This window comes from Pistacia vera, unplaced genomic scaffold (genome assembly GCF_008641045.1).
Source record: "Pistacia vera cultivar Batoury unplaced genomic scaffold, PisVer_v2 Contig138, whole genome shotgun sequence".
Classification (NCBI taxonomy): domain Eukaryota; kingdom Viridiplantae; phylum Streptophyta; class Magnoliopsida; order Sapindales; family Anacardiaceae; genus Pistacia; species Pistacia vera.
In genome coordinates, this window is record NW_022195444.1 from 73,185 (window position 1) to 83,038 (window position 9,854).

Below are 9,854 nucleotides of genomic sequence, written 5' to 3' on the forward strand. Positions count from 1 at the left end.
TTGACTTAACTTGTCTTACAAATATAGGAGAATAATTATAATGTCATTGGAAGAACTATCCTTCACACTAGCGAGTACCCTCGGCGTGTGGCAATTAATGATTTGTTGATTTGGATAGGTTTGATAGTAAAAGACCATAACTGTAACATTACGTGGGATAATAATGTTAGAGTATGTAACGACTCCCATTCTTTTAAAAACATGCATAGTAAAAGTACATGTAAAAATAACATAAAAAGTTGGGCCCAGAATTTTCTTTTATTAAACTATGTATTTATACAAATATATACAGGATTTGTAACATATGTGAAAACTATCAAAATAGGGTGGACAGTGTAGCCATTTCTCTTCGTGTGTCGATATCCATCAGACGGTGTCCTCATCTAGAACCTGCAAAACATAGGGAACAACTGGATGAGCACAAAACAATGTTCAGTAAGTAAACATCTACTCAAATATCCCCGTAACTCTCCCTCTAATTCTTTCCTACCATTTATTGACTCTTCTCTTATGCAACTCTCTATTTCCTCTTTCTCATAACTCTTTTATACTAACTCTCTTTCTAGTAAGTCACGGCCCCATCTGACCGGAGGCACGGCTGGGACTCGCTCCCACTCCCTGTGACTTCTACTCATTCTAGCCGATGGACTTGGTTATGCATGGATTTGGAACCTTTGGCCATGTGAGTGCATAGAATCTCTGGGTAACCTCGGGTATAGCCCTCATCCGCATGTACTCTACGGCTACACCACTTCTCTTTCTGATACTTTGCCGCTCTCTCTATGCGGCGTACATGCGGGAATACTCTACTCGTACTCACAGGTTCCCCATCGCACAACCTACTCTATTCTCTTAATAAGCACTACTCTAGCTTTTACCTATAGTGCTCATTCTCTCCTTCTCTTTACTCTTAGAGTAGTCTAAACTCAAAGTCTCTACTCTTTCTCTACTCTCTTTTCTAGTGCATAAGTAAAGCAAGTTAATGCACATAAATGACTCTACTCATTAATGCATTTATGAAAAGTAACTATGACAGTAGCAACAATTAAGGCTTTCTACCCTTACTTATGATTCTCTTGAGCATTTCATCATACAACTCATGTGCATAAACAACTTTACTCTAACTCTAGCTTTTCTCTTTTCTTAAATCAACCAAATGGGAGAAAACTCCCTCATAAACTCTAAATTTCTGTCAAAGAGAAACACTTCCATAGCTTGCTCAAAACTTCCTCCAACTTCTATCAAACACAACCCAACATCAAGCAAATAAAACACTCTCATAACTCAATCATAACTACTAATCTCATTCAACAATTTAATGAATACACATATATGTTTATAACTCTACTCAAAAGAGTTCTTAAATCTCAACTTAGGTGAGTTTACTTACCTTATGAGAAAATAGCTTCTTTAACACTCTTTTCCTGGGAGCTTGCCTTTCTCTACAACTTAACCAACAACCACAACATGAGAACTCTAAACAAAACATAATAAAACTCTATCTAAAGCAAGAATCCTTACCTTAGGATGCTTAGATTAAACCCTACTAAAGTTACTCAAAAAGGTTTTGGAAATCCTTGGAAGATTGAAGGGGTTTGAGAGAGTTTGGAAAATGAAGGAGGCGGTGGAATGGGAAAATGAAGAGTTCTCAAAGACAAACCCCTTTAAATATCTTAAAACTCATTCTTCCCATTTTGCCCTTGCTCTTTCATGAAATTCCATCCATATCCTTTGATTCCTTACAAACACACCCCCATACTAACATATTCTCCATGAAATTTCCTTACATTTTACTCCCCACTTTTTCTGCTAATTAGGGGTAGAATGGTCAAATTGCCCTTAGGGAAGAGAAATCTAAAACTAACAAACATTTTGGTCGGACTGTCACCGCGGCGAGGAAGCTTCTGTCGCCGCGGTGAAACTGTTTCTAGAACGTTTCCCCGTGGATTCAACACCTCTTCGCCGTGGCGAAGATTCTTCTTCGCCCCGGCGAAGCTTGGCACACTGAACTTCTTCTATTTTCAACCAATTTCAGGGCAAGTATTCAACACAACACTCAAACAAAGGTCAACCAAACAATATTACCAAGAGACCAACTCAAATAAGAGCAAAAGAAGGAACAATAACTACGTACCTCAAGTGGGGCGTTACAGAGTAGGTATCCTAATGCCAATAGCTTTTTGTAATATGACTCTATGTATCATGGATATTCTATTAATAAAAGGCATTATTTATATTATGTAAATCGTATTCCATATGTATGTAATAAAATATTTCTTTAGAGTGGTGAAACTGGGACTAGGAAAGCAAGCGGTTATAAGTCTTGATTGTGAGATCCCTATGAACACATATGATAACTATTCTAGAAATGTTCATAGCTCCAGTACTATTTTGACCTAGGGTATAGATAATACGGTAAGACTATTATAGCATTTGTAAAAGCTGCTTCCTAGTCAAATATACATAATAAAAATACATATTAAATAGTATAAAGAGTTGGGCTCAAATTTTTCTTTTATTAAACATATACATTCTTTACACAAAATTTGTATCATGTACAAAAGTTATCAAAACATGGTGGACAGTGTAACCACTTCCCCTCGCGTGCCGATGTCCATCCGACCGTGTCCTCACCTAGATCCTGCAAAACATAGGAAACAACGGGGTGACCACTAAAACAATGCTTAGTAAGTAAATCCTCTACTTATCTAACTCCGTAACTCTCCCTAATTCTTTCCTTACAATGCTCATTTACTCTCTCTTTTATACTTCTCTCTATTTTCTCTTTCTATAACTCTTTTCTACTAACTCTCATTTGTGAGTCACGGCCTCATCTTACTAGAGGCATGGCCGGGCTCGCTCCTGCTCTCCGTGACTTCTACCCGTTCTAGCCGATCAGACTCGGTTATGCATGGATTCGGAACCCTTGGCCATGTGAGCGTATAAACTCTCTCTCGGGTACTCTCGGGTATAGCCCTCATCCGCATGTACTCTCACGGGCTACACCACTTTTCTCTCTCATACTCAAGTCGCTCTCTCTCTTTGCGACGTACATACAGGAATACTCTACCCATTACTTGTGGGTTCCCCATTGCACAACCTACTCTATTCTCTTTTTCTCTCTTTTCTCTTAATGAAGCTCACACTCAAAGTTCTTTACTCTTTCTCTACTCTCTTTCTCTAATGCCTAATTACTGCATATGGATGACTCATGCTCATTAATGCACTTATGGAATGCAATTATGCCATGTAGCAATAATTAAGGTTCTCTACTCTTACTCATGCCTTTCTCAAGCATTTCATCATACAACTCATGTGCATATAAAACTCTACTTTAATTATAACTCTTCTCCTCTCTTTAATCACCCACAAACGGGAGAAACTCCCTCATACTCTCTAAATTCCTGTCAAATAAACTCACTCCCATAGGGTTTGCTCAAAACTCTTTCCAATTTCTATCAACCCAACTCAACATCATAGAAGCTCAACACTTCTCATACTCAAACATATTCAATAATCATAAATAACTACTCATCTCATCTCATATCAATTTCTCAACAAATATAATTCATACACAAATCTCTACTCAAATGAATTCTTAAATCTCAAATGAATTCTTAAATCTCAACTTAGGTTGGATTTACTTACCTTGTGAATAAGTGGCTTCTCTAACACTTCTCCTTCCCTTTTTGTAGCCTAGCTTCTCTCTACAACTTAAAACAACAGCAACAACAATAACAACAATATAAGATTTCAATACAACTATAAGCAAATTTACATCTAAAGCAAGAATCCTTACCTTAGGATGCTTTAGATGAAATCTCTACTAAAAATTACCCAAAAGCTCCCTAAAACTCCTTAGAAATCTTGGAAGATTGAATGGAGGATGGGAAGAAAATAGAGAATGAGAATGGCGATGGAAATGGGTGAAATGAAGGGTTTACTACACTCAATCTCTTGTTAGCTCAATTTATAACCAAACATTCCCATTTTACCCTTACTCTTTTTTAGAAATTCCATCTTTACCCTTTCATTCTTTACAATCACACCCCCACTCTAACATATTCTCCATAAAATTTTCTTACATTTTACTCCCCACTTTTCCTGCTAATTACGGGTAGAATGGTCATTTTACCCTTATGGAGAATTCTCTAGAAACTTAATTAAACTTTTCTGCCATCCTTTCGCCGCGGCGAAGAAATTTCTGTTGCCCCGACAAAAAATTCCCGAATCGACACTGCCAAACACAAGAGTCAATGTCGCCGTGGCGAAGACTATTCTTCACCCGGCGAAGACTGTAATTCCAAGGTTCCTCAAGTCTCAACCAATCTCAAGGCAAACACTCAACCAACTCAACATACCATTACAATTAAAGGCCAACCAACCAACCATGACAACATACAAACTCAATTGAAGCTGAATCAATGAACATTTAAGTAATACAACAAATCTTAACTACGTACCTCAAGTGGGACGTTATAGCATTGAACGACCCTATCGAAAGGTAGTGACAGATCTTGCATGTCCAAGTTGTTCGTTGACAACTTGGTGCAACGCATGGGTGCTTGTTATTCATGAGTTCATTGGATTGGCCTATATAGAGGATTCCATATAAATGGTAACTCTAGTGTCTATAGAATACACCCTCTAATAGATGATGGTGCATGTGATCCTTAGACTTGAGATCACCAGAGCGCCATGTGTAAATATTAGTGTAGTTTGATGCTAGCCAAATGTAATCCTATCTAGGGTTATTAGTATGATTGTGATTGACTACATTGAGAAGTACATTATGACTATGGTGGGTTGACAAAGGATTCATCACTCTAAAGTATAAGAGAAACTATCTCGGTGAGATATTTGGTAAAAGGCAACGACCTTAAATCTGTGGCCACAGTGGAATTGAGTTGTTGCTTGAATCCAATTTCATTTGGTCGTTGCGAATATGTCAAGGAATTTCATACTTGAAGTTGACACTATTTTTGTGCTTCAAACCTTGATGAGATAATTGATGATGAAGAGACTGAATTGCACGATAACCATACCGTTAATAGGTAGCTGTTATGCTGAATATGTATTTGTCGGGTGGCCATGATGCCTTGCTAGAGGCTAATCTTGGTCTGTGTGTAGTGAAACAATTAATAGGATATAATCGCGATACTATTCACTATCGACATGGTAAGGAGTTTATGGGTTACACACTTAAAACACAATTTAAGGAAGATAATGGATAATGACAATTTCGTTTTTCAAGATGAAGGGGTATTTTGGTAAATCCTACAGAACAATTAAATTTGCTGGAAGGTCGTTGCCTTTGTCCAATTTTATATTGGGATTTATTTTGTAAGATTACATATTTTTATATATATAGATAATATATATATATATATATATATCTTATAATATATATATTTTAAATAATGAATTATAATTGAAATTAATATCAATATTAATATATATATATATTTATAGAGTAATGCTACAGTTACCGAAGGGTGTGCACCGAATAACGTGACAAAATCCTGACCGTTGATTCATTATAAGTTAATATTAATCAACAGTTAGGATTTTGACACGTCATTCGGTGCACAAATTCGGTGCAAACCCTTTGGTAACTCTATCATTTCCCATATTTATATCTACTCACATGTGTATTTATATATGTATTAAAAATAATTATTAATAATAATGAAATACCAACTCTTACTTGGGGAACAATAAATATTTAAATACTAAGGAATTTATATTAAATATTACTAGGAATGTTTTAAGAATATTCTAAAGCATATTAGGGTTTTGGCTGCCCTATAAAAAAGGCAACTAAAATAATTTTACCCTAATCTTTTAGTTTTATCGCCCAAGCTGAAGTGAGAGAGCAAAATTTCTCTTTGAAATTTTCATCCCTTCTCTTCTTTGAACCACCATCTTCATTCTAGCAGTTGGTTAGTAAGAAAACGCAAAGAGTGAGTTGAAGAAAAACAAAGGTAATTGGAGAAGAAGACTAATATTTTTTCATTAAGTCAACAACCGTAACTGTTACACACATTTATAATAGAAAGGAAGGGTAAAATAGTAACTTTCAAAGCTAAACTATTTTAACACCTGACTGAGTCAACCCAGTAAACTATTCTTAATATCCTAATATCCTCCCTTAAACAAAACTTCTATTACTACTTGTCATCACTCAGTAATGCATGTCTCCAACTATTCTAATATCCATCTTTGAACAAAACATCAATTCTTGTTGGGCTAATCACCAATTTCAGTGAGCTTCATCAGTTATTCTTACAATCAGTTGTTCTGCAAATAAAAGATGCAAATAGAACTGCTCCAGAATATGCAGATAGCAGTTCCCCAGAATTAAAACTTCTTTAGAATTCCAAACAACTTCAATAAGCTGTACTTAAATGGATATAGAATTGCTGCAGGATTCGAACCAATAAGAACTGATTTCTAACAAAAAAAAACCTTCAAAGAAATAGAATTGCTGCAGGATTCAAACCAATAAGAACTGATTTCCAACAAAAAAAACCTTCAAAGAAATAGAATTGCTGCAGGATTCAAACCAATAAGAACTGATTTCCAACAAAATGAAAAAACCTTCAAAGAATCAGACTTCCAATAAGAACTAATTTCCAGAATTTTAAGACTACACCAGACTGTCAATAAGAACTGATTTCAAGACCAATAAGAACTGATTTCCAGAATTTTAAGACTGCACCAGACTGTCAATAAGAACTGATTTCAAGACCAATAAGAACTGATTTCAAGACAGCTTCAAACTTTCACAAGAATCACCAGGCTTCCAATAAAAACTGATTTCAAGACTTGCACTTCAGACTTTCAACAAGAATCATCAGACTTCCAATAACTGATTTCAAGACCTGCACTTCAGACTTTCAACAAGAATCACCAGACTTCCAATAAGAACTGATTTCAAGACAGCTCCAGACTTGCACAAGAAAAAAAAACTTCAATCATACTTGAAGAATAACAACATCAGACTCAACAATCAACCTTCACTGATATCTATCAACAACCTCCACCAGAGCAGAACATAAACCACAAACTTCATCAACAAGAATTGATACAAAAAACTTCAATCAGACTTAAAAAAAACAACATCAGAACAATAATCACCAACAACATCAGACTCAACAATCAACCTTCACTGATATCTATCAACAACTTCCACCAGAGCAGAACATAAATCACAAACTTCATCAATAAGAATTGATACAAAAAACTTCAATCAGACTTAAAGAAAACAACATCAGAACAATAATCACCCTTTATTGATATTTATCAACAAACTCCATTCAGAATAGAACATAAACCAGTACACTTCACCAAAACAGAACACATTTTCAGATAACTCTATCAGACCAGAACATAAACCAACACACTTCACCAGAACAGAACACATTTTCAGATAACTCCATCAGAATAGAACATAAGCCAGCACACTTCACCAGAACATAACACATTTTTAGATAAGTTTTCACAATTGTATGTCACTCCATTAATTATACACTAATAGGTGCCTTTATAGTAAGCTTTTCTCAAAGTGTTTCAAACTTGGAAGCTGAAAGTGCCTTATTGACTATATCAGCTTTTTGATACTCGGTTGGAACATATTGAACCTTAACCTTGTTTGCTGTAACTTGTTCCCGTATATAGTTAGCATCTAGTTCAATATGTTTAGTCTTACCATGAAAGACAGGATTGGAAGCAAGAGAACATGCACTCTGGTTGTCACACCAGATAACAGGAATTTCAGTCAACTTAAGACCAATTTCAGAAAAAAGACTACAGAACCAGGCTATTTCAGTTGACCCTTGTGCAAGAGCTTTATATTCTACCTCAGTGGAAGAGAAAGCCATAACTTTTTGCTTCCTTGAATTCCACTAAATTAGATTAGACCCGAGAAACACACAACAACCACTAGTTTACCTTCTGTCCAGTGGATTGCAAGCCCAATCTGCATCTGTGTAACACTCTAGATTAAATCTATGGCTGGGACAGAATTGAAGGCCATAATTGGAGGTGCCTTTGAGATATCTCAATAGCCTTTTACAGGCTTGCTAGTGTAGTTATGTAGGGGCTTTTAAGAACTGACTAAGCTTATTTACTAAGTAAGAGATGTCAGGCCTGGACAATGTCAAATACTGCAGTGAACCCACTGTACTTCTGTAGAGTGTTGGATTTTCAAAAGGTTCACTATCCTCAAGTGCAAGTTTAGCCCCAGCAGCCATTGGAGTAGTACAAGGCTTACAATCAACCATATTTGTTTTAATTAGTAGGTCTTTTGCATATTTCTCCTGATTCATATGAATTCCTGCCTTATTCCTTGTCACCTCAAATCCAAGAAAATACTTGAGAGATCCTAAAGCCTTTAATGCAAATTGTGTGTTAAGATCAGAGACTGTTTGCTGAACTAGATTGGAGTCATTTCCTGTGAGTAAAATATCATCCAAATTCACTAGAACATACATCAATGTGCCTTCCTTTTGATACACAAAGAGACTAGGATCTGCTAGAGAATGAACAAAGCCCCAACCAAGGAATGCTTTCTTGAGTTTATCAAACTAGTCCCTAGGAGCCTGTTTAAGTCTATAAAGAGCTTTGGTCAATCTACAAACATGATGAGGGTATTGTGAATGAACAAATCCTTCAGGTTGTACCATATAGACTTTTTCTTGAAGATCCCCATTAAGAAAAACATTATTAATGTCTACTTGCTGTATATCCCATCCATAACTTATAGCCAAACTCAAAATAACTCTAATTGTTGGAGATTTAACCACTAGACTGAATGTCTCAAGATAGTCTATGCCAGGGGTCTGTTGGAATCCTTTGGCAACTAACCTGGCTTTAGATCTCTGTATAAAACCATCAGGATTAGTTTTAACCTTAAGCACCCATTTATAACCTACTGGATTCATATCAGAGTTGGCTGGAACAAGCTCCGAGGTTTGATTGGACATTAAGGCATCATACTCAGCCTGCATAGCAGCTTTCTAGGATGGATGGGAGAGTGCTTTTGACACTGGTATCTAGGGATGGGGAGGTCAGTAGGGCAGTGTTATGGGCTTTGGTTTTTGTTCTAGTTATCATAGGATGGGTGTTTGTTTCAAAAGGCAAATGTGCTGCTAAAGGTAAGTGTACTGCAAGTAATATAGTTTCAAAGGAGTTATTAGAAGAGATGGTTACAGGTGACATTAAGGATTCTTCAGTTTTAGAGGTTGTGGACACAGGTGAGAGCTCAACATTTTTAGAAACTTGAGAATCAGTAGACTGACAGGGTATAAAAGTCTGAAGTGAACTAGACTGAGATAAAACTGGAGAATGTATCCTGGTTGATGTGTTCCAATGATCATGTGCATACTGACATTGAGAGTTTTAGGTAATATGGGAGAGGAATCAAGCACTGTAGTAGGTACACGCCAGGGTGAAACAGTAGGTTGATATGGCTCAGAATTGGGTGATGTAACAGATGAGACTGGAGCTGAATTGGTAAGGTTTTGAAATGGAAAATCTGACTCATCAAACTTGACACTTTGATAAGTATAAATTCTGCCAAAAGTAGCTAAGCACTTATACCCTTTATGATGTAGACTATAACCAATGAAAGTACACTTAATAGTATTAAAGTTAAATTTGTGAGTGTTATAGGGTCTAAGAAAGAGATAAACAGCACAGCCAAACACTCTTATGGCAGAGTAGTTGGGGACAGTATGAAATAATTTTTGAAAGGGTGAAAAATTGTTCAAAACAGCTGTGGGAAGTCTGTTTGTAAGATAAGCAGCTGTTTGGAATGCATACCACCAAAATTTTAATGGCATGCTAGCTTG